A 26926-nucleotide genomic window follows, 5' to 3' on the forward strand; every position below is an offset into this window, starting at 1 on the left:
AAAAGATGGCCCAGACAACTGCCAAAGAGGGGGGCCAGGGGCGCGGGAAACCCGCCTCCAATGTTCCCACGGTGGTAGACGAGGCCCCTGAGGAAGAGGAGGCCCCTGAGCCAACCGGGGAGGACATATCTGCCCTGGGTAACCTACCTGAACTTGCTGGCTAGCAAGTAGAGGGGGGGCCAACCAGGGAAGCATTCTGCAAGACGCAGAAAGAATGCCCCACCCTTGAGGGTCTGAGGAAGCAGACCACGCAGCAGGTGACGCCTCTGGCGCTCACCATATTTACTGGGAGAATGATCTCCTTTACAGTGAGCGTAGGATTCCAGGTCCTGGGGCACACCGTGTGCTGGTTGTCCCCCAGTGTTACCGGAAATTCCTACTAGGCATGGCTCACGACATTCCCCTGGCAGGACACCTTGGCCAAGACAAGACCTTTGACAGGCTTAACACCTACTTTCATTGGCCCAGAATGCGGAAAGTCTCAGATAACTTCTGCAGAGCTTGCCCCACCTGCCAGGCTAGTGGGAAGGCAGAGAAACAGCTTAAAGCTCCCCTGCTCCCACTCCCAGTCGTTGGCACCCCCTTTGAAAGGGTGGGCATCGACATTGTTGGTCCCTTCGACCCCAAAACTGCCTTGGGCAACAGGTTTATCCTGGTTTTGGTGGACCATGCCACCCGCTATCCAGAGGCAATCCCTCTGAGAACAGTGACTGCAAAGGTGGTGACCAGAGCCCTGTTGGGAATATTGACCCGTTTGGGATTCCCTAAGGAGGTCGTGTCTGACAGGGGCACAAACTTCATGTCTGCATACATGAAGACCCTGTGGGATGAGTGTGGGGTGACCTACCGGTTTACCACCGCTTATCATCCTCAAACCAATGGGCTTGTTGAGAGATTCAACCAGACCCTGAAAGGCATGATTGGTGGCCTGACTGAGGTCATGGGGCGTAAGTGGGACGTCCTCTTACCCTGCCTGTTGTTTGCATATAGAGAGGTGCCCCAGAAAGGGGTGGGGTTCAGCCCCTTTGAGCTTCTCTATGGTCACCCTGTCAGGGGACCCCTAAGCATCATTAAGGAGGGCTGGGAGAGAGCTCCCCAGGGCCCTCCCCAGGATGTGGTCAGCTACATGCTGGCCCTCCGCAAACAAACCCAACGCTTCTGGAAGCAGGCCCAGAGTAACCTCGAGGCCAGTCAAGAGGTGATGAAGGAGTGGTACGACCAGAAGGCCACCCTAGTTGAGTTCTCACCTGGAGACAAAGTTTGGGTGATGGAGCCAGTAGAGCCCATGACTCTCCAGGACCGCTGGACTGGCCCCTTTGAGATCAAGGAGCGTAAAGGGGAGGCCACTCACCTAGTGGACCTCAAGACCCCTAGGCAACCCCTAAGGGTCCTCCATCACAACCGGCTCAAACCTCACTTTGAGAGGTCTGAGATCAGTATGCTCCTAGTCACCGATGAGGGCATGGAAGAGGAGAGTGAACCTCTCCCCGACCTCCTCGCTGTCAAAGAAGGGGATGGGTCAGTAGGTGGTGTCATTCTCTCTGACTCACTGACTCCAACCCAGAGAGGCAACTGCTATGAGCTGTTAGAGCAGTTCTCCCCCCTGTTCTCCCTTACTCCTGGACTAACCCACCTCTGTGTGCATGACATTGACACAGGTGACAGTGCCCCTGTAAAGAACAAAATTTACAGGTTGTCAGATAAGGTGAAGGCCGGCATCAAGGAGGAGGTGTCCAAGTTGTTGACTTTGGGTGTTATTGAGAAATCCAGTAGTCCCTGGGCCAGCCCCGTGGTATTGGTTCCCAAGGCTACTGCCCCAGGTGCGAAGCCAGAACTCCGGTTCTGTGTGGACTACCGGGGTCTCAATTCAGTCACCCGGACTGATGCTCACCCCATCCCCCGAGCTGATGAGCTCGTTGACAGGCTAGGCGCTGCCAAGTTCCTGAGTACGTTCGATCTTACTTCCGGGTACTGGCAGATTGGCCTGACTGAGGGGGCTAAAGAAAGATCCGCTTTTTCTACCCCTGATGGCCATTACCAATTCCGGGTGATGCCATTTGGGCTGAAAAATGCCCCGCTACCTTCCAACGGTTGATTTACGGGGTCCTAGCAGGTAAAGATGCCTTCTGTGCAGCTTACCTAGACGACATAGCTGTCTACAGTTCCAGCTGGGAGGAACACCTGCTCCACCTCAAGGAGGTGTTTCAGGCCCTGCAACAGGCAGGCTTGACTATCAAGGCTAGTAAGTGCGGATTGGGCAGGGTTCCGTGGTGTACTTGGGACACCTAGTAGGTGGTGGCAGGGTGCAGCCGCTCCAGGCCAAGATTGAAACTGTCAAGGCCTGGCAACCACCTAGAACACAGACTGAGGTGAGAGCCTTTTTGGGCCTCACTGGATACTACCGCAGGTTCGTCAAGGGCTATGGTACCATTGTGTCCCCCTTGACAGAACTCACTTCCAAGAAACAACCTAGGTTGGTGAATTGGACAGAGGCCTGTCAGAAAGCCTTTGATTCTCTGAAGGAAGCCATGTGCACGGCCCCCGTGCTCAAGGCCCCTGACTACTCCCAGGAATCTATTGTTCAGACAGATGCTTCAGAGCATGGCATAGGGGCTGTTCTAGCACAGCTGAATGAGGAGGGCTCAGACCAACCAGTAGTCTTTATTAGCAGAAGACTATTACCCCGGGAACAAAGGTGGAGTGCCATTGAGAGAGAAGCATTTGCTGTGGTCTGGGCACTGAAGAAGCTAAGACCCTACCTGTTTGGGACTCACTTCCGGGTTCAGACAGACCACAGGCCCCTTAGATGGCTCATGCAGATGAGGGGTGAGAATCCAAAACTCTTGAGATGGTCCATTTTCCTACAGGGGATGGACTTTACGGTGGAGCATCGCCCAGGGGTTGACCACACCAATGCTGATGGTCTCTCCAGATACTTCCGCCTTAGCGATGACAGCTCCCAGGAGGTCGGGTAGCTCTCCCCACTTTCAGCTGGGGGGGACACATGTTAGACCTGACATGCCTTAGGGTGGTCACCCCTAACTTTTTGCCTGCCTCCCTCCACTTTTTGGACCCTGTTTTGCTGTCTTTTAGACTCTGCGCACTTTACCACTGCTAACCAGTGCTAAAGTGCATATGCTCTCTCCCTTTTTAAACATGGTAACTTTGGATCATACCTGATTGGACTATTTAATTTACTTATAAGTCCCTAGTAATGTGCACTATATGTGCCTAGGGCCTGTAGATTAAATGCTACTAGTGGACCTGCAGCACTGGTTGTGCCACCCACTTAAGACGCCCCCTTAACCTTGTCTCAGGCTTGCCATTGCAAGGCCTGTGTGTGCAGTTTCACTGCCACTTCGACTTGGCATTTAAAAGTACTTGCCAAGCCTAGAACTCCCCTTTTTCTACATATAAGTCACCCCTAAGGTGTGCCCTAGGTAACCCCTAGAGCAGGGTGCTGTATAGGTAAAAGGCAGGACATGTACCTGTGTAGTTATATGTCCTGGTAGTGTAAAACTCCTAAATTTGTTTTTACACTACTGTGAGGCCTGCTCCCTTCATAGGCTAACATTGGGGCTGCCCTCATACATTGTTGAAGTGGCAGCTGCTGATCTGAAAGGAGCAGGAAGGTCATATTTAGTATGGCCAGAATGGTAATACAAAATCCTGCTGACTGGTGAAGTCAGATTTAATATTACTATTCTAGAAATGCCACTTTTAGAAAGTGAGCATTTATATGCACTTAAATCTTTCTGTGCCTTACAATCCACGTCTGGCTGGGCTTGGTTGACAGCTCCTTGTGCATTCACTCAGACACACCCCAAACACAGGGTACTCAGCCTCACTTGCATACATCTGCATTTTGAATGGGTCTTCCTGGGCTGGGAGGGTGGAGGGCCTTCTCTCACACAAAGGACTGCCACACCCTCTACTGGGACCCTGGCAGACAGGATTGAACTGAAAGGGGATCTGGTGCACTTCTTAGCCACTCTTTGAAGTCTCCCCACTTCAAAGGCACATTTGGGTATAAAACAGGGCCTCTGCCCTACCTCATCAGACACTTGCTGGAGAAGAAACCTGAACCAGAAACTACATCCTGCAAAGACGAACTGCCTGGCTGCTCAAAGGACTCACCTGTCTGCTTTCTACAAAGGACTGCTGCCTTGCTGTTGGCCTGCTGCCTTGCTGAACTCTTGTCTGGCTGAGAAAGTGCTCTCCAAGGGCTTGGATAGAGCTTGCCTCCTGTTCCCTGAAGTCTCAGGACCAAAAAGACTTCTCTTTTTCACTTGGACGCTTTGTGCGCCGAAATTTTCGACGCACAGCTTGTTCCGCGGCAAGAAAAATGCCGCACACCAACGCTGATCGACGCGAAGCCTTCGGGTCGAACGGAACTTCGACGCAAGGCCTCGCAAGGACAATGCCGCCCGACCTCCAGAGGAGAAATCGACGCGACGCCTGCCGCGAGAGCGAAACTTCGATGCGCAGCCCTGTAGAACGACGCACAGCCGGAAAACAAGCAGTAGAATCCAAGCACAGACCCGGGACATCTGGTAATCCCCGCAATCCACAGAAAGAGACTGTCCGCGCGCCGGAAAATGACGCACGACTTCCCCACGTGAAAAATAACGACGCAAGTCAGTGTGTGCTGGGGAGAAAGCGACGCACACACCATTTTTCCCCGTATCTCTTCTTCTGTGGCCCTCTGAGGAGATTTTCCACTCCAATCCAGGTACTTTGTGCTTGAAAGAGACTTTGTTTGCTTTTTAAAGACTTAAGACACTTTATATCACTTTTCAGTGATATCTCTACAAATTCCCATTGCAACTTTATTCGTTTTGACCTACAGTTATCCTGATAAATATTATGTATTTTTCTAAACACTGTGTGGTGTATTTTTGTGGTGCTATATGGTGGTATTGTATGATTTATTGCACAAATACTTTACACATTGCCTTCTAAGTTAAGCCTGACTGCTCGTGCCAAGCTACCAGAGGGTGGGCACAGGCTAATTTTGGATTGTGTGTGACTTACCCTGACTAGAGTGAGGGTTCTTGCTTGGACAGAGGGTAACCTGACTGCCAACCAAAAACACAATTTCTAACACATTCAAAAAAGAGATTCAGTGCCTGCATCTGCTGCTGAGTCTGTCTGCTTTTTATGGCAGGTGAATAATTTTTTTGTGTGGTATGTTTTATGACTGTGCTACTGATGCCATTCTGTAAATGTATTTTATTTATGTGTATGGGTTTCAGGCTGGGAATCTCATGTTAATTTGTGATGGTGTGGGTAATAGTTATTAGCACCAGTATTAATTTCGCAGTCTGTTGTTTTACGGTGGGTTTGGTAATTTTCTGTTGTCATCTGTACCAACTGAAAGAGAAAATGTTTGGGTGTTTCCATTTCTTCTATGTTGTACCACTGTGTATACTGGTTCCTTGAGGCTAGGTTCTCACATCATTTTCTGGTTTGTTTACAGGGCCTCAGAGCTCAAATTATAATGTGCTTGTTTTTCTCCATTCACTTTTTTACTTGTATCTCCAATACAGGTAACTCTGAGGGGCTAGGGTTGTACCCCCATAACAAGAGTGTTTATATAATGATGCCCATAAAAGTAGCACACACAACACTCTTTTCGAATTGGTAAATATTATATCTGTGACCATTCCTCCTGGGAGTGTAATTAACCCTTTATGTGGTGCTAATGTGTGTTTAGTGTGAGGATTGAGTCAAAGCTGGTCAAGGACAAGAGGCAAAGCTGCTTGGTGAGCTCATCTAGTTGACATTAGTACAGGCCCTTCATGCCACCTGTTCACATGTATGCATACTGCTGATTATGTTGCACTCCATTTGGTGGATACCCTCTTTCTTTATAGTTTATCACATATATTTGATCATTTGTTGGGAAGAGGTAAATACTTAGGGGGTCATTTTGACCCTGGTGGTCCGAAACCGCCAGGGCTAAAATGACGGAAGCACAGCCAACAGGCTGGCGGTGCTTCCTGGCCTATTATGACTGCGGCGGAAGCGCCGCGGTCGCACTTCCGGGGCCGGCGGTATTCCACCATTTTTGCCCCGGCGGTGATAATCCGCCTGGGCAGCACTGCTTGCAGCACTGCCCATGGGGATTACGAGTCCCCGACCGCCAGCCTTTTTCTGGCGGTATGAACTGCCAGGAAAAGGCTGGCGGTATGGGGAGTCGTGGGGCCCCTGGGGGCCCCTGCACTGCCCATGCCTGAGGCATGGGCAGTGCAGGGGCCCCCTGACAGGGCCCCGTGCAGCTTTTCACTGTCTGCATAGCCATGTCTGAAAAGCGCGACGGGTGCAACTGCACCCGTTGCACGGCTGCAACACCGCCGGCTCCATTTGGAGCCGGCTTCCATGTTGCGGCCCACATCCCCGCTGGGCCGGCGGGCGGAAACTTGCGGGGATGTCCAAATGGGCACCGCGGGAGTGCGGCCGCATTGGCACCCGCCCGGCGGTTACAGCTTGGCGGGCGGCTACTGACCCCCTTAGTAATGTATTTTGAAATGTCAAGATCTTATAACTTTTGTTTTTCTTTTTCTAAACACATTGGCTGAAATTTATGATATGTTGCTTAGTTCATAAAATAATAAGTGCTGTGTTCCGAAGTTTAACTAAGAGGCTGCACCCCATGCTTCATAAGGTCAGAGTGCTAGGTACCAAGGATGCATAGTTTTGCTTCCACTTTTCTGCATTTTTTAATCCATCCCCAGACACTCCCTGCCACTTTATCTTACGCCACATTATTTTCATTCCTTCTCTCTCCATGTGTAACTTTTTCTGTCTTTCTCTTCTTCCTAAAACCCTTTGCTGTTCTTATCTCTTTTTTTCTGGGTCACAGTCTGACAAGCAAAAATAAGTGGCTGTGCTAATAAATGAGTGCCTATGGGCCCCACCTCCAACCACCAGCTCAATTAAGCGATTTGTTTTTTTCATTTTTTCATTCTTGTGTATTGTTGTAGTTTTTATTGAATTGTTGTCGTTAGAAATTGGGTTGACTGAGGTATGCACCCTGTCCAAGCAGGAATCACAATCCTAGTCAGCATAAGCCAGATACACACCATAAATTAACCTGTGCTTACCCTCTGGTAGCTTGGCACATAGCAGGCAGGCTTAATTTAGGGGGCAATGTGCAAGTATTTGTGCAACACTTAACTCAGTAAAACAGTGAAAACACCACACAAAAATAATCCACACCAGGTTAAAGGAATACAGCATAATTTAATCAACGACACAAGACCAAAACAACCAAAATCCAATAAGTAGAACTCAAGATATTAATTTTTACATAATATTCACAAATATAGTGCTTAGAAGCTAAAAGAGCCGACTGGGCCTATATGGTCGCTCTGGCATTTGCTGGTTCAGCACAGGGAAACCCACTTCCAAGTGTCCATGACAGACTGAATGAGTACCACCTGGCAGAGTAGGACTCACAGATGGCAGGTCCAGGTGTTGTTGCAGGGTTGCTTGAAGTCTTTGATGTCCCTGAGACTTCAGGACAGAAGGCAAGCAGACAAGCCCTTGGAGACACTCTGGGTTAAAGTGTTGTAGGTCCAGTCCCAGTCCTTCTCACCCAGGCAGAGAAGGAAGCAGGCAGGTCAGCACAACAGATATGTAGTTCTTCCAGACCAGCAGTCCAGCAGTGTAGCAGTCCTTCAGCAGCACAGCAGTCCTTCTTCCTGGCAGAGTATGTACAAGTCCAGGAGTGTACTAGTTTGGTAGGGTAAAATGTACAGTTCTTATACCCAGTGGTACCTTTCAAGTGGGGGTGACTTCACAGTTGGGTCTTTGAAGTGCAAAGGGGCCTTTCATCCTGCCCTGGCTTCAGACTCACTACGGGGGTTAAGCAGTCCTTTGTGTGGAGCAGGACACTGTCTATTCAGGTGTTGATGGGCCACCCCGCCCAAGATGACCCATCAACATGCAGATAGCCACTCAGTCACACATAGCCTTCCTTTGAGTGAGACTGTCTAGAGGGAATGCAGGAAACCAGTTGTCACCCCAGCCCAGACGTGTATTGGAGACAGGCTGGAGGCACAGGGCTAAGAGCAGGAAAATGCCAACTTTCCAAAAGTGGCATTTTCAAAATTGTAATAGTGAATACGACCTTACAATTAAAGAGGATTTATCATTACAATTCCATAGATAATAAACATGACAAGTCTACCCCTTCTCGATCAGGAATTACAGTGTATTAAATGTAATAAGGAATCCCTAAGGTTAATCTAAGAGAGGGGTAAGCCTCACAATAGTGAAAAACAAATTCATTTGTGAATGAATTTTTCACTACTTGGACATGTAAAGCTTCAAAGTATATGTCCTGCATTTTAATTACATTGCCCCCTGCCATGTGTGCTACGTAGGCCCTACCTTAGGGGTGACGTATATGTAATAAAATGTGACTTTAAGGCTTGGCAAAGGGGTTTGAAATGCCAAGTCGAAATGCAGTCAAACTGTACAGACAGTCTGAGATATGTTTAAAGGGCTACATATGTGGGTGGAGCAATGAGTGCTGAAAGCCCACTAGTAGCATTTAATTTACAGGCCCTGGGCACATGTAGTGCACTTTAATAGGGACTTTTAAGTAAATTAAATATGCAAATTGTGGCTAAACCAATGTTACCATGTTTTAGGGGAGTAAGCACATGCACTTTAGCTCTGGTTAGCAGTGGTAAAGCGGCCAGAGTCTAAGGCCTACAAAAATAGATCAGCAAACGTAAGGCAAAGCAGGCAAAAGGTTTGGGGAAAGACAAACCTCAGGCTGACAGGTCTAACAATTATTCATTTTATTTTTTGTTTCTTTAGATTGAATATTTTGTGTTAACACAGTTTGTTATGATGATCAGTTTTTTTCCCTCACGTTTGCTCATTTTTTAGTGAATTCTTTTTTATGGGTTTCTGCCACTTTATGACAGTGGCTTAGGTGGCTAGCATGCTGATTGATTCTACCTCTGGTTCTAAGTCCATGACAAAGACGCATCAGAGTAGATGATCTTGCAGAAGATTCAGACTCTGACTATCCTGTACATGCAGAACCTTCTGATGATAAATCTAGAGAGTAATGTCCAACAGAAAAACGAGAATAGGTAATCCTGGTGTCGTAATGAGTTGGGAGAAGTATGAAGTTGAAGCGAGTCTCAAATCCTGTTTGCAGATGGTATCTTTATTTGTAAGTGTTCGAAATCATTGAGTCATCATGGAGATACAGCCAACACGTGTTTCGTCACACAGGTGACTTCATCAAGGCTGTAATACAGTAAAGACAGCAAACATTGGATATATATGTGTGTTTTGTGTGTACGTTGTGGAACCCACAAACCGGAGACCAGTGGTAAAATCTAGTGAAAGAGAGCAATTAGTGAGCATGGCTACAGAGGTGAGTGGTGTTTGGGACCAAAACTTAAAAGGCATGGAAATACACAGTCAATTACCGTGGTCATGTGAATAACGTCGACAAAAAACAGTATTGGAAAGCTTAAATCTAAAGAACTATGTAGAGAGAAACAGTGTTATCTAACAATTGGTATGCAAGTGGTAAAGTAGTGCAGGACTAAGAGATATCTGGAAGAGAAGGTGAGTGAAAAACAACAAAAAGAGAGGGGAGATACGTTAAGCGTAAAAATGAGAGAGCGGAGAAATTGCGCGGGTGAGGGGCCCCGGAGGGCAGACATGCGTCACTCATACCTGGGGCAGTTAGCCAATATGGGTGATGGTAGTACTTGGTAGAGAAGTTGCTCAATGGTTCAATTGGGCTGTAGAAAAAGTGAGTAACATGAGACAAGTAAAGAAAAGAGCATAGATTTGGGGGAGGGGATGGGTAATAATGTGTAGGAGGACAATTAGAAAGTAAGCGTAGAAAAATAGAGAGAAGGTAGTATGAAGGTAAAAAGTAAAGTGCATGAGAAAGAAGAAATGGGTCAGTAAACACATACCTTAGTATAGTCATAAAGCTGTAATTAGTATGGCTGCGCCAAGCAGCTGTAGGTGCGTAGGTGTGGAGCTTGTATGATACTGCAGACAGAGGAGGCCCTGATAAGCCTGTCACCATAACCTATGATAATGCCACGAATAAATGAAATAAGAACGGGTTTAAGCCTGATGCGGGGAGTGAAAAAAAAAAACCCATGATTGAGATAGATTGTGAGCCAGTCATGGGTTAAGAAATAAGAGACAGGACTAATGGTGAGTCTTATTTGGACAAGGCATTGAGGGGGTCCTGACAGGGTGAAAAAATGTAAAAAGTGAGTATAAAAACAGGCAGAGTAGTCGGCACCGTAAAAAATGGAGATGGTAAACAACGGAAGATGAGATGAAAGCGAAAAGCTATCATGGGTGCAGTTCAAGAGGAATGTAGACATAAGGGTACCAATCGTGGACATATAGCAAGAGTAAGGTGCCCGTGCGGTCGAGTATTAAAAATTAAAGCAGGCAAAGTAGTCGGCACCGGAATATTAAAAAATGGAGATGGTAAAAAACGGAAGATGAGATCAAAGCGAAAAGCTATCATGGGTGCGGTTCAAGAGGACTGTAGACATAAGGGAACCATCGTGGACATATGACAACAGTAAAAATGCCCGTGCGGTCGGGTATTGAAAATCAAGCAATGAGCTAGTGTGCTTATAGTGACGTTCACACCCGTTATTAAAAGCAGAAGTGAAGCATATGATAATGTTTGGTTAGGTACGTAGCTCGAGACTGTACCGTGTATGTAAACTAGAAACAGCCCGTGTGGCTGTTTATTAAAAGTTGGAGAGCGTTTAGCCAGAATACATCGTAGTTAAATAATAAACCGCAGGGACGTGGTCAGAGGATCCAACAACGGAAATGGCAGAAAATGGAACGAAGTGAAAAAGAGAGGTACGCGCTTACGCGGTGTATGTCAGCGCGAGGCTCAATGTGTGGACATTCGAGAAGTCGTGCAAAGAAAAGAAACGGCGAAGTAAAAGCTGCCGGGTCAGTTGAAAAAGACCCGAGTTAGTAACTTACCGGGAAGCCGAGTAGCGGTGAGCTCAGAGTGAACGCGAGGTCATGTAATGATCCGCGAGATAAAACGCTTGCTAATTAAGTAGGGAGTAGCAGTGCAGCAGAACTATAAGAGGGACTTGGCTGAAATGGCAAAGGCGGCGGCCATCTTGGGTGTGAATACGAGAAATAGCAATGTAATAGAGAAGATAGTAAGAACAGAAATTAAAGCCATGTATTAGGGGATGCGGTAACGCCTCTATTAGTAATGGATACCAGATGGGAGCCTAAAACGAAGGTAAGGAAGAAGAAGTAAAAGCCATAGAAGGTAGAAAGGGATGTGAAGGAAGGGCAAGATGGAGATGAGGAGAGAAAGTAACATGAATACATATAGTAAGAACAATAAAATTGTTAGACACTAGAGAGTATGTATGTGACCTGTATCAAAGCTGATTGAAGATGGGGAAGAGTGACAATGTAAGGCCGTGCTCCGCATCCTCAAAAAACACTGGCATTTGTTGATGTTGGACACATGCCTCAAGGACTCAGTTGGCGGGTCACCTACCATCATACACAGCAGAGGTCGGACCCTTAGGAATATTCTGTGCCCTAGCTTTCTCTGTTCCTCCCCCCAGACATCCTCTTTTGGGTGGATTCCTGAGAAACCAAATGGTTTTTACAAATGTGGCTGTTGCATATCCTGCCAATTAGCCCTTAACAAAACCATTTCCTTTTCCTACAACACCGCGACCACGCACCACATTAAGACTTTCATGAATTGCAACACAAAGTTCACTGTCTACTGTCTGATATGTGTATGTGGTCTGATCTACGTTGGTAGTTCTATACGCCCCCTAAAGGAACGCATTCAGGAACATGTCAGAGCCATCAGAAATGTTAACACTAACTATCCCCTGGCTGTTCATTTCAACACCCTACACGGGGAACAAGATCTCCTGAACATCAGGTTCCATGGCATTACTCAGGTTCCCAACTCACCGAGATGGGGTGACAGAACCAGAGACCTACGCAGATGCGAGTCCAAATGGATCATTAAACTTCGCGCAGTTGATCTAGGACTGAACACGGATCGTGAACTACATTTTTTTCTCACATGAATGGTCTTTTCCTTTGTGTATAACTATATACCCGTTTCAATTTGTTCCTGACTCTCACAGTGTTATGTTCTACTATATATCCCACTATGTACTTATGTCTATACAAAACTTTCTAACTATTGCACCTAATTATTGTACTTCATGGTCGCTGCTCTTACACGTTTCTTTTACCGTCGTGATTGTACATTACACCTATACACGTCATTGTGATTGTTGTACCTTATCCCTGTACTACATGGCATCGGTTCTTATATGTTTTTTCGATCATCCAGGGATTTATTATTACTTTCTTCTTACTTTATTGGATACCATTGTGATTGTGATTGACATTATTGTAATTGTTGTACCTATATATCCCACTATGTACGTATGTCTATACAAAACTTTCTAACTATTGCACCTAAATATTGTACTACATGGTCGCTGCTCTTACACGTTTCATTTACCGTCGCGATTGTACATTACATCTATACACATCGTTGTGATTGTTGCACCTTATCCCTGCACTACATGGCATCGGTTCTTACATGTTTTTTCGATCATCCAGGGATTTATTATCACTTTCTCCTTACTTTATTGGACACCATTGTGAGTGCGATTGACATCATTGTGATTGTTGTACCTTATTCCTGCACTACATGGCATCGGTTCTTATATGATTTATCGATCATCCAGGGATTTATTACTACTTTCTCCTCATTTTATTGGACACCTCTACATTGTCACTCTTCCCCATCTTCAATCAGCTTTGATACAGGTCACATACATACTCTCTAGTGTCTAACAATTTTATTGTTCTTACTATATGTATTCATGTTACTTTCTCTCCTCATCTCCATCTTGCCCTTCCTTCACATCCCTTTCTACCTTCTATGGCTTTTACTTCTTCTTCCTTACCTTCGTTTTAGGCTCCCATCTGGTATCCATTACTAATAGAGGCGTTACCGCATCCCCTAATACATGGCTTTAATTTCTGTTCTTACTATCTTCTCTATTACATTACTATTTCTCGTATTCACACCCAAGATGGCCGCCGCCTTTGCCATTTCAGCCAAGTCCCTCTTATAGTTCTGCTGCACTGCTACTCCCTACTTAATTAGCAAGCGTTTTATCTCGCGGATCATTACATGACCTCGCGTTCACTCTGAGCTCACCGCTACTCGGCTTCCCGGTAAGTTACTAACTCGGGTCTTTTTCAACTGACCCGGCAGCTTTTACTTCGCCGTTTCTTTTCTTTGCACGACTTCTCGAATGTCCACACATTGAGCCTCGCGCTGACATACACCGCGTAAGCGCGTACCTCTCTTTTTCACTTCGTTCCATTTTCTGCCATTTCCGTTGTTGGATCCTCTGACCACGTCCCTGCGGTTTATTATTTAACTACGATGTATTCTGGCTAAACGCTCTCCAACTTTTAATAAACAGCCACACGGGCTGTTTCTAGTTTACATACACGGTACAGTCTCGAGCTACGTACCTAACCAAACATTATCATATGCTTCACTTCTGCTTTTAATAACGGGTGTGAACGTCACTATAAGCACACTAGCTCATTGCTTGATTTTCAATACCCGACCGCACGGGCATTTTTACTGTTGTCATATGTCCACGATGGTTCCCTTATGTCTACAGTCCTCTTGAACCGCACCCATGATAGCTTTTCGCTTTGATCTCATCTTCCGTTTTTTACCATCTCCATTTTTTAATATTCCGGTGCCGACTACTTTGCCTGCTTTAATTTTTAATACTCGACCGCACGGGCACCTTACTCTTGCTATATGTCCACGATTGGTACCCTTATGTCTACATTCCTCTTGAACTGCACCCATGATAGCTTTTCGCTTTCATCTCATCTTCCGTTGTTTACCATCTCCATTTTTTCCGGTGCCGACTACTCTGCCTGTTTTTATACTCACTTTTTAAATTTTTTCACCCTGTCAGGACCCCCTCAATGCCTTGTCCAAATAAGACTCACCATTAGTCCTGTCTCTTATTTCTTAACCCCTGACTGGCTCACAATCTATCTCAATCATGGGTTTTTTTTTTTCACTCCCCGCATCAGGCTTAAACCCGTTCTTATTTCATTTATTCGTGGCATTATCATAGGTTATGGTGACAGGCTTATCAGGGCCTCCTCTGTCTGCAGTATCATACAAGCTCCACACCTACGCACCTACAGCTGCTTGGCGCAGCCATACTAATTACAGCTTTATGACTATACTAAGGTATGTGTTTACTGACCCATTGCTTCTTTCTCATGCACTTTACTTTTTACCTTCATACTACCTTCTCTCTATTTTTCTACGCTTACTTTCTAATTGTCCTCCTACACATTATTACCCATCCCCTCCCCCAAATCTATGCTCTTTTCTTTACTTGTCTCATGTTACTCACTTTTTCTACAGCCCAATTGAACCATTGAGCAACTTCTCTACCAAGTACTACCATCACCCATATTGGCTAACTGCCCCAGGTATGAGTGACGCATGTCTGCCCTCCGGGGCCCCTCACCCGCGCAATTTCTCCGCTCTCTCATTTTTACGCTTAACGTATCTCCCCTCTCTTTTTGTTGTTTTTCACTCACCTTCTCTTCCAGATATCTCTTAGTCCTGCACTACTTTACCACTTGCATACCAATTGTTAGATAACACTGTTTCTCTCTACATAGTTCTTTAGATTTAAGCTTTCCAATACTGTTTTTTGTCGATGTTATTCACATGACCACGGTAATTGACTGTGTATTTCCATGCCTTTTAAGTTTTGGTCCCAAACACCACTCACCTCTGTAGCCATGCTCACTAATTGCTCTCTTTCACTAGATTTTACCACTGGTCTCCGGTTTGTGGGTTCCACAACGTACACACAAAACACACATATATATCCAATGTTTGCTGTCTTTACTGTATTACAGCCTTGATGAAGTCACCTGTGTGACGAAACACGTGTTGGCTGTATCTCCATGATGACTCAATGATTTCGAACACTTACAAATAAAGATACCATCTGCAAACAGGATTTGAGACTCGCTTCAACTTCATACTTCTCCCAACTCATTACGACACCAGGATTACCTATTCTCGTTTTACTGTTGGACATTACTCTCTGTGTGCTGTGGCCATCTTGTCCCACTTTGTTCTAGGGTACTTCTAGCACCCGTTTGGTGCCTACCGGGTAGTAAGGCACCGGGCCGCTTTGCACCAAACTTCGCTTATACTTCTGTATTCCGTAAAACTTTTTGTTTACTACCTAGAGGTGCGGCGCCTCTCACCCTTACTACCCTCTTTTCTCTTTCATGTTATGTTCTATCTGATGATAAATCTACTTCAAGTGCAGATGACATGGTTCACCTGAGGCACATGTCTCCAATTAGTGTTCGGCTTGAAGAAGGTGCTATGATGTAGAAAAGTAAGGGAGTAGATCTGCAGGCCTGGTCCTCTGGTTCTACTACTCAAAGAGGCATATGAAGGCTGGTTTGCCCTGAATATGTTCCAGGCTGCCCTGCCACACTTTACAAATCATTTTTACCGGTTCAATTTTAAAGCCATACTGGAATGATCCTTTTCGAGAGGAAACATTTCAGTGTACCTATTTTTGTTCTGAACAATTTTTGAGATAACTCAGTGCATTGCCCCATTCCTGGGCTACTTGATGGACTCCAAACATTCTATGGAAAGGATAATAAAGAAACATGCTAGGGTCACAAAAATGTAGCATTGCCATAGAGCTAGCAGATACCCTCGACAACACCCCACCCAGAGAGTACCCATGCACAGTTTATCAGAGCGCATGTGCACACACACACACTCCCTCTCTCTCTCTCTCTCTCTCTCTCACTCGCTCAAGGTGACTGATATTTACTTTCCAGTCCCTCATCTCCTGCCTTTTTCCTTACTTACTTGTGGACATGATATTTGGTGTTGGCTCTGCAGATCTTCCATCTGGCTCCTATTGCCTTCTTTAACACTGGAGAGAGATGTGACCAAGCAGCTGTAGCTTACGATACATGCTACTAGACTTTAAGGGAGCTGAGGAAATAGAGAACAGCTCAGTTGTCCCTGTGCCTTGAGAAGAACTACTTGTCTGGAGCTTGCTGGGGGGTTGAGGGGAGATGGCCATGTTCTGTCTTTAATGGTATGAGGGCAGGGAAGGAAGTGCTAGAGAAGATTTTCAGAGAGTCTTTGATAAAAGTTTCATCTAAAGAAGACTGGGACTAGGTACCCAACCTGCTTAAAAAACACAACCCCTGTGGTTTCATCTTAACATTTTATCCTGTTCAGAGTTGTGTTGTGTGATGCTTTAGTGGGACTGTTTAACTGACATGTAAGACATCAGAGACGTAGTCCCTCTTTCCACATTGGTCAGACTTTGGTGCAGAGATACCGGGGTGGGGGGTGGGGTGTAGGAAGAGAAGGGTCAGAAACCATTTTTTGGTAAGCATAACTGCACCAAAGTCTGGTGATTACAAGTTTTTTCCACAAAATGGGAAATAACTGCTGAGACCCAGAGTTAGTTGGACCTTTAAAGCTCCAGCTGACCCTAAGGTGGAAGCCCTCGGCCCTAGGCTCTCTTCTCTGACCTGCTGTTCCACGAAGTGCCTGGGGCTTTACTATGAGTAGCATGCTACCCAGGAACCCAAAGTTAGTGTTCAGTCTATTGGTTATCGGGATTAGTTTTGCATCCTGAAAGAAACCATTCCATGTCAGTGGCCAAATTTAATTTAAGCAATCCATTCATTAACTTGTTGTTGTTGTGGTTATTGCCCTAAGTGTGACAGGTATGTCCCGACATGGGTCCCCTGACCAATGTGTCACTAGAATCAAGCTGGTGCTAGCTGATGAGCCCATAATAAGGGGCAAAACCAGGCCTGGGTTTCTTGTATTCTGGTTCAGGGACAACCTGGCTTGGTTTTTGGACTGGACTACTCCCACTGGAACAGGGTCATGACTGATTTGCATATGGCCAGGTCCAAACTGAGGTCACATGGTGGGCAGAAAACAATAGATTTTCGCCCACCGTGGGCGAGCGATTGCCAGTGGTTAAAATTAATTCAAGTATTTCAACCATCACGTTCTTCTTGTTGTATTTAGGTGTGATTAAGCCCTCCAACAGTCTCTGGTGCAGTCCTATGGTGCCAGTACCCAAGGATGCCCCACTGGGTGCAACTCCAGAACTTAGGTTCTGCGTGGATTATAGGGGTCTCACTTCCATCATGAAGACTGACACACACACACCATACCCTGAGCTGATGAGCTCATAGACAGGTGGGTGCTGCCAAATTTCTCTGTACTTTTGATTTAACATCAGGGTACTGGAAAATCGCTCTGACTGAGGGGCCAAGGGAGAGGTCTGAATTTTCAACCCTAGAGAGCCATTTCCAGTTTAGGGTGATTCCCTTTGGTTTGAAGAATGCCCTTGCCACCTTTAAGAGTTTGGTCAACTGGGTCCTGGCTGGGAAGGAGACATTTTGTGCTGCCTACCTGGACAATATAGCTGTCTACAGCTCTATCTGGGAGGATAATCAGTTACACCTCCAGGAGGTGCTTCAGGTGCTGCAGCAGGTGGACCTGACTATCAAGGACTGAAAGTGCCAGACAGGGCAATGTTCCATGGTTAATTTGGGCCACATCATGGGCGGGGGCAAGGTGCTTCCTCTCCTTGCCAAGACTGAGACTATCCTGGCCTTGCAACCCCCTAATACACACACTGAGGTGAGTGCCAACCTGGCCTTACAGGTTACTATAGGAGGTTTGTTAAGAGATATGACACCATTGTTTCCCTATTAACAGAGCTGACTTCAAAGAAGTAGCCCTGAGAGGTGATCTGGACAGAGGCCTTCCAGAAAGCCTTTGATACCCTCAAATAGTCAATGTGTACAGCATCCGTACTCAAGGCTCCTGACTTCTCTAAGGAGTTCAAAGTGCAGAGAGAAGCTTTAGAGAATGGTACATTGACAGGCCTAGCACAGTTAAATGAGGGATGAGACCAATCAGTAGCTTTTACTAGCAGGAGGATACTTCCACAGAGGTGGAGTGTGATTGAAAGGGAAGCTTTTCCTGTGGTCTGGGCACTGAAGAAGTTGGGACTATACCTGTATGGGACTCACTTCTGGGTTTAGACAGACTACAGACCCCCTCAGATGGCTCATGCAGATATGGCTGAAAATCCCAAACTGTTGAGGAGGAGCACCGTCCTAGGTCATACCAAGCCAGTGCTGCTGGTCTGTCCAGGTTCTTCTGCCTTATTGATGAGAACTCCCAAGGGGTTGGGTAGTTCTCCCCATTCTCAGCAGGGGAGGACATATGTTGGACAACTCAAGTGGTCTTTCCCCTAACCTTTTTCCTTCAGCCTCCCTTTTTTCAGATCCCGTTTTTGCTGGCATTAGGACTCTGCACACTTTACTACTGCTAACCAGTACTAAAGTGCATGTGCTCACACCTTAACAGATATTAATATTGTCTTATTCCCTATTGGCATATTTAATATACTCATAGGTCCCTAGTAAAGAGGTACTACATGCACCCAGGGCATGTAAATGAAATGCTACTAGAGAGCTTGCATCATTGATTGTGCCACCCACTTAAGTAGCATTTAAGTATGTTTCAGGCCTGCCATTCTAGAGCCTGCCTGTGCATTTTTAAACTGCCATTTGGACCTGGTAAAATAAACCTTTGCCAAGCCCAACCCTTCCTTTTTAATACACATAAGTCACCCCCTAAGTAGGCCCTGGACAGCCCAGAGGGCAGGTTGCAGTGTATTTAAAAAGTAGGACATATACTTTCACGTTTTACATGTCTTGATAGTTAAAAACTCTTAAATTAATTTTTCACTACTGCAAAGCCTATCCCTCGCATAGAATAGCATGGGAGTTACCTTATTACATTTTATAGGTACAATTTTCAAATAGGAAGCTATGACCAGTTCTTGTTTGATGTCTCTTGAATCACAATTTTAAATCATAAGTCATGTTGAAGTCAGATTTTAAATTGCAATTCAGAAAATGCCGCTTTTAGACAGTTGGCATTTTCTTGCCTTACTCATTTAATGCCTGTAGTCTGTCTGGTCACATGGCTGGATGTGGATGACAGATGGGCTATGTATATTCTTCCTAGACAACCACTCACAATGGGGAGTTCAGGTGTGCCTGGATGGGCCACCACTGGCAGGATGAAAGGGAGGAGCTGGGTACTTCCCACTTACACCTGAATAGGCTGTGTCCTGCCTCCACACAAAGGGCTGCATACACCATTTAGTTAGGCCAGAGCCAGGGCAGGCAGGATGCCTGTGAACCTCAAAGGCAAATCTCTAGAAGCTTCCCCCCACTTCAAAGGCACAATTGGATATAACTACTGGTCCTCAACACCAACTCTACAGTACACTTCTGGACCTGTGAATACTCTGTCACAAAGAAGGGCTGTTGTGCTACTGAAAGACTGCCACTCTGCTGGACACACTCTGCTGGACTCCAGCTTTACTGTGCTGACCAGCCTCCTGCTGTCTCCATCTGGGTGAGGACTGAACCTACATTTCTTGAACCCATAACCCAGAGTGACTCCAATGACTAGTTGGCTATCCTCCTGATCTAAAGACTTAGGGACACAAAAGGCTATCAAAAACCTTGCACCTGGACTCTGCCATCTGTGAGTCTACCCTGCCAAGTGGCTCCACCCCAGCCTTGGACCCTTGGAAGTGGGCTTTGGGTGGTTGCCAGCCTCTGTGGATCTAGCAGAACCAATGCATCTTCTCTGCTACACAGCACAAACATGAGCAGAACCAACACATATCTGCTGCTGAAGGGATTGGACCCATTGCAAAGACCCTCATTGTATCACATCTCTTTGGAACCACTGTATCACTCCGACAGTGCACTGCTTCTTTGACGCAGGCTCTAACATCCCTCACTGATGGGAGCCTCAATGACAATGTCAGCCTCGCAGGTCTTCGGAACCCAGGCATCTCCCTGACTGCATGCTGCATCCTCCACGTCGAACTTCGCATCACAAGCTCCGTCTGCGTGATCATCTATAACAATGCAGGCCCTCTCATCACAGATTCGCGGCATCTCAGAACTGACGCACCACTTCGTCTGTGAGACGTCTCTTCAATGAGGATCCTGGCAACACTCTGCAAATCAGGATTTAAGTACTTTGTTCAGTAAGCCTGACTAAGTCCCTATAGCCGACCTGCGCTCCATCGCGGTCAGCCTAAACTTCAAACTTTGACCTGGTCCGGTGCAACCAGATATTCACCGTTGGTGCTTTGTGCTTTTTGATGCTACTTTTACTGAAATCTTTAAAATTATTTGCTACTTTCCTTGGAGCTCTAAGTATGCATACTTCATAAACTTTCAAATGCCTCAGTAAGCACACTATGCAGTGTTTAGCTGATTCTGGATCCAGGCTCATTGGGTTAAGGTTTCCAAGTGGGCTTTTACAATAAAAAACAGAATAGGATGCAGTACTACAATGAGCTCTTTTAAAGAAGTAGGCATCTTTAAAGATGACAGACATGCACAGCGCAACAAGGTACACAACACACAAAGACATTTTGAAGAATGGACTTCGAGCGCAGCATTCGACACTGTTGACCATGATCTTCTCTGTTTGAGATTATCGGATATAGGAGTAGGAGGTTCTGCCCTTTCTTGGCTCTCCTCCTTCTTTAAAGATAGATCTTTTCAAGTTTTGGACCGTACCTTTTTTTCTGGTCTTTTCCCGCTGCCATGTGGAGTTCCCCAGGGCTCGTCCCTCAGCCCTACTCTTTTTAACGTCTATTTGTCACCTTTAGCTAGAGTAATTGCCCCTCACAATCTGTCTCTGGTAACCTATGGAGACGACACCCAGCTAGTGGTGTCTCTCTCCAGTTCCGGAGACTCTCCAGTGACTAATCTCTCTCGCTGCATGAGTGATATTGCCAATTGGATGACCAAGTCCAAACTCAAGTTTAACGATGGGAAATCGGAAGTCCTGGTCCTTGGTAACGGTCCCCCCGCTCATCCTCTTCCCTCTCTCTCAGACGCCTTTAGGTCTCTTCCTCCCCCTAAATCCCAGGTTAAAACTCTAGGTGTGATACTTGACCCCCGGCTTACCATGGACTCCCAAGCCCGTAAAACCTCCTCTACCTGTTTTGGCCTCTTGCGTATGTTTAGAAAGATTCTTACCCTTCTCCCTCCTACAGCTAGAAGAATCCTCATTCAAGCCCTAATTCTTTCCCGCTTGGACTACGGAAACTCTTTGTTCCTTAGTTCCCCTCTTTATGTTATAAAGAAGCTGCAAAGAGTACAAAAGGCAGCTGCCAGACTTCTTACCCACTCCTCAAAATACGCTTCCGCTAAACTGGCTATCTCCACCCTCCACTGGCTCCCTGTTAAAGAAAGGATTCAGTTTAAATCTCTCTGTATTGTTCATAGGGCCCTACATGGCAAAGGCCCCATCTCCCTGAGGAAACGTATTTTCCTGCACACTCCCTCCAGGAGCCTCCGCTTCTCCTCTCTTAGGTATGCACACGTCTCTCGCTTTAAGAGAGCCTGGGGTAACAACTCCTTTTCCAGTAAGGCCTCTCACCTTTGGAACACCCTTCCTACGGAGCTCCGGTTTGAATCCTCCGAGCGCCTCTTTAGGAAAAAGCTTAAAACTTTTTTATTCTGTAACTAATATCGACTCTCTCTCCTACTTGTGTTTCGTTACTTTTAGCGCTGGGATGCCTTCGGGTCGCCATGCGCTCTATAAATTCTATAAACTAAACTAAACTTTAACAACCATTTTAAACGGTACAGAAGTAAATAGTGTTTGGAGCCCAGATGTGCTGCCTGGTGTTCTCAACTGAGCACCAATTTATGTTATTGAACTCTTACACAGCGCAACACTGAGACAGGTTCAACTTGTGCAGTGAAAATTGAACCAGCACTATGTTCCATAATATTGAAATGACAACTGGAAATGACAAAATTTTTATGGAACACGTTGCAAGAGCTATTAATAAACAGGTTTTTATCATAAGGCGGATTTCAAACTCTAGTTAAAAAATCAGAAAGAATGTCTTTGGTGATCTAATCATAGACTTTTAAATGGCTAAAATCGTTAATGAGAAATGTTCCTAATTGTGAGAGATCAAGTTTTATTAATAAATTAGTGGGATAGGAGTCATCACATGGTGATTCAGTAACCTATATTTGAATGCCTAACAGCAAATAACATGAGTTGTGAAAAGTGCATGTTTGAATTATGGTGAACCATGTGGCCACCATTTGTATTGTGCACCACGTTTAACATGAGAGTTTTGTATTTTATTATTATTAGCACTATAATGAGCTAATGTTAAAGAATGTTTATTAAAAGGTAGACTAGGAATTGGAGCATTAAATGAATATGCATAAATCATACTTAAATTGAATTAATTGACAACTTACATGTGTACAGAAAAACAAATGCATGTTTAAATTAATTTTAACATGTCATGGATAACGTTAGCAATTAAATAATATGCTTTACATATATGAATTGTAAGGTGGACAATAGGTTTGTTAATGTATTAATGTATTAAGGCTTCTTAGCTTGACTAAGCCTGAAAAGATTTATTTTGCAACAGTAATGGAAAATTACTTGTTTATTTTGTCTCCTCTGAGCTGAAATCTTTCCTTAAGTTGTTAATGTGAATGTTGAATGTCCTATTGTATAGAAACATGTTTCAGAAGCAACAATGTTACACTATTTGCTCTACCTGTTGAACAGGACAGGACACTTGTAATTCTCATGTGAAAAATATTGGTTTAGTTTATTGTGTGCCGTGAGAAAGGATCTCAAGTAACAAATAACTAGAGAATGTAATATGCTGTTAAAAACGTGTGGAATTATTCAATGACAATGCACTTTTTGCTGAGAAATTTTTTAAAAGTCACAGAATTGATGGTGCCATCTGCATTGATTGGATGCTGAAACGGACGACCGAAGTGAGCCCACCTCAAGGACCAATTACAAGAATTGAGTATATTTTAATTAGTAAGGAACTTGGAAATTCAGAGCCAGTCCTATGCTTGTATTGAAGTTCTCCAGAAGCCGCTGTCACACTATGGCCCTCATTATGACCTCTGCGGTCTTCTATGAAGACCACACAAGTCCCTTCCAGACTGAAGACTGCCAGTGTTGGCGGTCTTCCGATCACCATATTATGACTGCTGACGACCCTCCGCCATAATTTGGGTGGAGAGCCGCCAGCAGCCATACTGATGGTCGGTAGTGCAGTGGAGGTTGCTCCTCTGCCCCCCCACGTCATTAGATCACCGCCCACCGAATTACGTTGCAGTATTCGGCGTGGCGGTGTTGTGGTGACGGGGTGCTGGCGGCAGAGCAGGCTCCATGGAACCCGTTCCCTCCCCGACGACCACCGAGACAGGTAAGGTGATCGTCCGACAGGGGAGGGGGTGGAGGGGGTGTTGTGTGGTGTGTGCATGAATGCGTGTGTGACTGTGAGTGTATGGGGGTGTGTGTGAGTTCGTGTATGAATGTGAGGGGGTGATGTGTGTCGGGAGGATGTATTGTGTATGTGTGTGTGCATGTGTGTGCGCGTGTATGTGTGTGAGTGGCGTGTGCGTTTGTGAGTGGGCGGGTTTTGGTGTACGTGTGGGGGTGGGGGTATGTATGGGGGGCCATGGAGTTCAGGAGTGTGGGGGAGGGGAGGGGGCCTTATCAGCTTTGGGTGTGGGGGGGCCGTGGCTGTTGGGGGAGGACTGTGGGGAGGGGAAGGGGGCGGGGAGACCCCCATCAGTGCCAGGGAAGGAATTCCCTGGCACTGATAGTGCCTACCGCCATGGTTTTTGTGGCGGTACAGATGCCACGAAAACCATGCCGGTATGCGGGGTCATTATCCCGCTGGAAGACTAGTGGCAGCCGCTGGGCTGGAGACCGTTGTCTCCAGCCTGGCGGTCGTTACCGCTGTGGCGGACGGTGTGGTATATTGGTGGTTTGGCAGAAGCCAAACCACCAATGTCATAATTTGGCAGTAATTACCGCCAGCCTGTTGGCGGTGCTACCGCCAAGTTAACACAGTCTGCCAGGGTTTTAATGAGGGCCTATGTCTTCTTTAAGTCCACTGATGAGTTTCCTCATCATAGTCTTAACAGCCCTATTCTGTTATGTTGCTTAGGCCAAATATTTCTGAACTGCTGATGTTTCCTATGTGCAGCCTGAGTTCTGCACTGCCCTGATGCTGCTGTCAACTGTCGCCAGAAGAAGGTGACCATCCTGCCTGATGAACTGCTCTATCTGCTTTCCCATGAGGAGAGGTATAATTAAATGTGGTTTCTTGTTTTCCCTTTCAGTTAGTTACTTACATCACCATATTTTTATAGTGAGTTATCTTAGCAGTTTTTTCTAATTGTTTTTGTCTTTCCTTTTATTTTTGCTTTTGCCTGCATGTGTTAGCCTGTCCCCACACATGCAAGTTATAATTTGCGGTCCGGCTCTGAAACCTGAAATCTGAAATCGATTATTAAATTGTATTTTGATGATTTACTGATGTCACCATCATCTGCTTTAAATTTTAAAAATAATGTGCACATCATGTTAATATACATTATTCTTTTGGCATGTCTAACAGTATGTGATGTTTAGTAGGCTAAATCTTTTCAGACGTTTCGGTCAGCCAATGGTTTCATGTGTGTTTACAATGTAGTTCTGTGTACCATATATGTGACATTGATTTTAGGATTGTAATAAAGCTTTGAAACTTTATTGATTTTGGAGATTGATTCAGTGTTAATTGTTCTTGGTGTCTAGTTTTGTTTATGGTAAAATGGTATTGATTAGTGTTTGAATGATTCTGACTGCTACACTCTTTGCCAAGTCCAAAGGTTCAGTCGACCTCCAGAGATTATGATAGTAATGGTGTCTCACCTGAGCGCTGGTGGTTGTTAAACCCGGAACCGTGGAGAAGGAAGTTCTTCCGGTCCCCAATTGTGTACAGCATACCCATCTCAAATCTACATACTCTCTGTTATTTAAAAATATGAACATTTTGGTAGGTGTTAGAAATGGGGACTTTGGTTGACAGTCAGGTTACCCCCTGTTCAAGCAAGGACCCTCACTCTAGTCAGGGTAAAAGAGAATCACCCTCAGCTAACCCCTGCTTACCCCCTTGGTAGCTTGGCAGAGCAGTAGGCTTAACTTCAGAGTGCTAGGTGTAAAGTATTTGTACCAACACACACAGTAACTTAATGAAAACACTACAAAATGACACAACACCAGTTTAGAAAAATAGGAAATATTTATCTAAACAAAACAAGACCAAAACGACAACAATCCACCACACACAAGTCAAGTTATCAATAAAAATGCAAAAAGAGTCTTTAAGTAGTTCTAAACACACACTAGCGCCGCTAGAGTGAAAATGTACATGGTGCGCGTCAAAAATAACCCCGCACGGGTGGGTGTGCGTCAAAAATAACTCTGCACAGCGGTACGTGAGTTGAAAATCCAGCCGCACGATGATCCGAAAATCCCGCAGCGCACGTTGTGATCTCCCAGCCTCCGTCAGCAATGCTGCGTGTCGTTTCTCCTGCTCCGTGCGTCGATTCTTCGGTTGCGTTTCCTGCGAGTGTCATTTCTCAGCTGCGGAGCCGGCGACGCGTAATTTTTTTCAGCTGCAGATCGGATTTGCGTCAATCTTTTCCCCGCACAGCGCTCTGTGCGTGGATTTTCTTGTCTTTAGGCTGCCAGCTTCTCCTTTCAGGGTCCCAGGAACTGGATGGGCACCACAGAGCAGAGTAGGAGTCTCTCCAGAGACTCCAGGTGCTGGCAGAGAGAAGTCTTTGCTGTCCCTGAGACTTCAAACAACAGGAGGCAAGCTCCAGATCAAGCCCTAGGAGATTTCTTCTCAAAATGGAAGGCACACAAAGTCCAGTCTTTGCCCTCTTACTCTGGCAGAAGCAGAAACTGCAGGATAGCTCCACAAAGCACAGTCACAGGCAGGGCAGCTCTTCTTCCTCAGTTATTCAGCTCTTCTCCAGGCAGAGGTTCCTCATGCTTCCAGAAGTGTTTCTAAAGTCTGTGGTTTTGGGTGCCCTTTTTATACCCAATTTCTCCTTTGAAGTAGGCCTACTTCAAAGTAAAGTCTCTTTGGAATGTGAAATCCTGCCTTGCCCAGGCCAGGCCCCAGACACTCATCAGGGGGTTGGAGACTGCATTGTGTGAGGGCAGGCACAGCCATTTCAGGTGTGAGTGACCACTCCTCCCCTCCCTCCTAGCACAGATGGCTCATCAGGATATGCAGGCAACACCCCAGCTCCTTTTGTGTCACTGTCTAGTGTGAGGTGCAACCAGCCCAACTGTCAAACTGACCCAGACAGGGAATCCACAAACAGGCAGAGCCACAGAAATGGTATAAGCAAGAAAATGCCCACTTTCTAAAAGTGGCATTTTCAAACACACAATCTTAAAATCAACTTTACTAAAAGATGTATTTTTAAATTGTGAGCTCAGAGATCCCAAACTCCACATGTCCATCCACTCCCAAAGGGAATCTACACTTTAATCAGATTTAAAGGTAGCTCCCATGTTAACCTATGAGAGGGTCAGGCCTTGCAACAGTGAAAAACGAATTTAGCAATATTTCACTGTCAGGACATATAAAACACATTACTATATGTCCTACCTTAACCATACACTGCACCCTGCCCTAGGGGCTACCTAGGGCCTACCTTAGGGGTGCCTTACATGTAAGAAAAGGGAAGGTTTAGGCCTGGCAAGTGGGTACACTTGCCAAGTCGAATTTACAGTTAAAACTGCACACACAGACACTGCAATGGCAGGTCTGAGACATGATTACAG

At 45.7% G+C, this 26926-nt stretch overlaps 1 protein-coding gene across 1 annotated transcript in view; it reads right to left on the reverse strand.

Annotated features, from left to right (window-relative positions):
- The window catches only part of DOK6 (docking protein 6), a gene marked incomplete at its 5' end in the record, with an annotated part of 934435 nt that overhangs the window by 189245 nt on the left and 718264 nt on the right, over window positions 1-26926 (reverse strand). The window lies entirely within an intron of this gene.

This window comes from Pleurodeles waltl, chromosome 2_2 (assembly GCF_031143425.1).
Source record: "Pleurodeles waltl isolate 20211129_DDA chromosome 2_2, aPleWal1.hap1.20221129, whole genome shotgun sequence".
In the NCBI taxonomy this organism is placed as follows: domain Eukaryota; kingdom Metazoa; phylum Chordata; class Amphibia; order Caudata; family Salamandridae; genus Pleurodeles; species Pleurodeles waltl.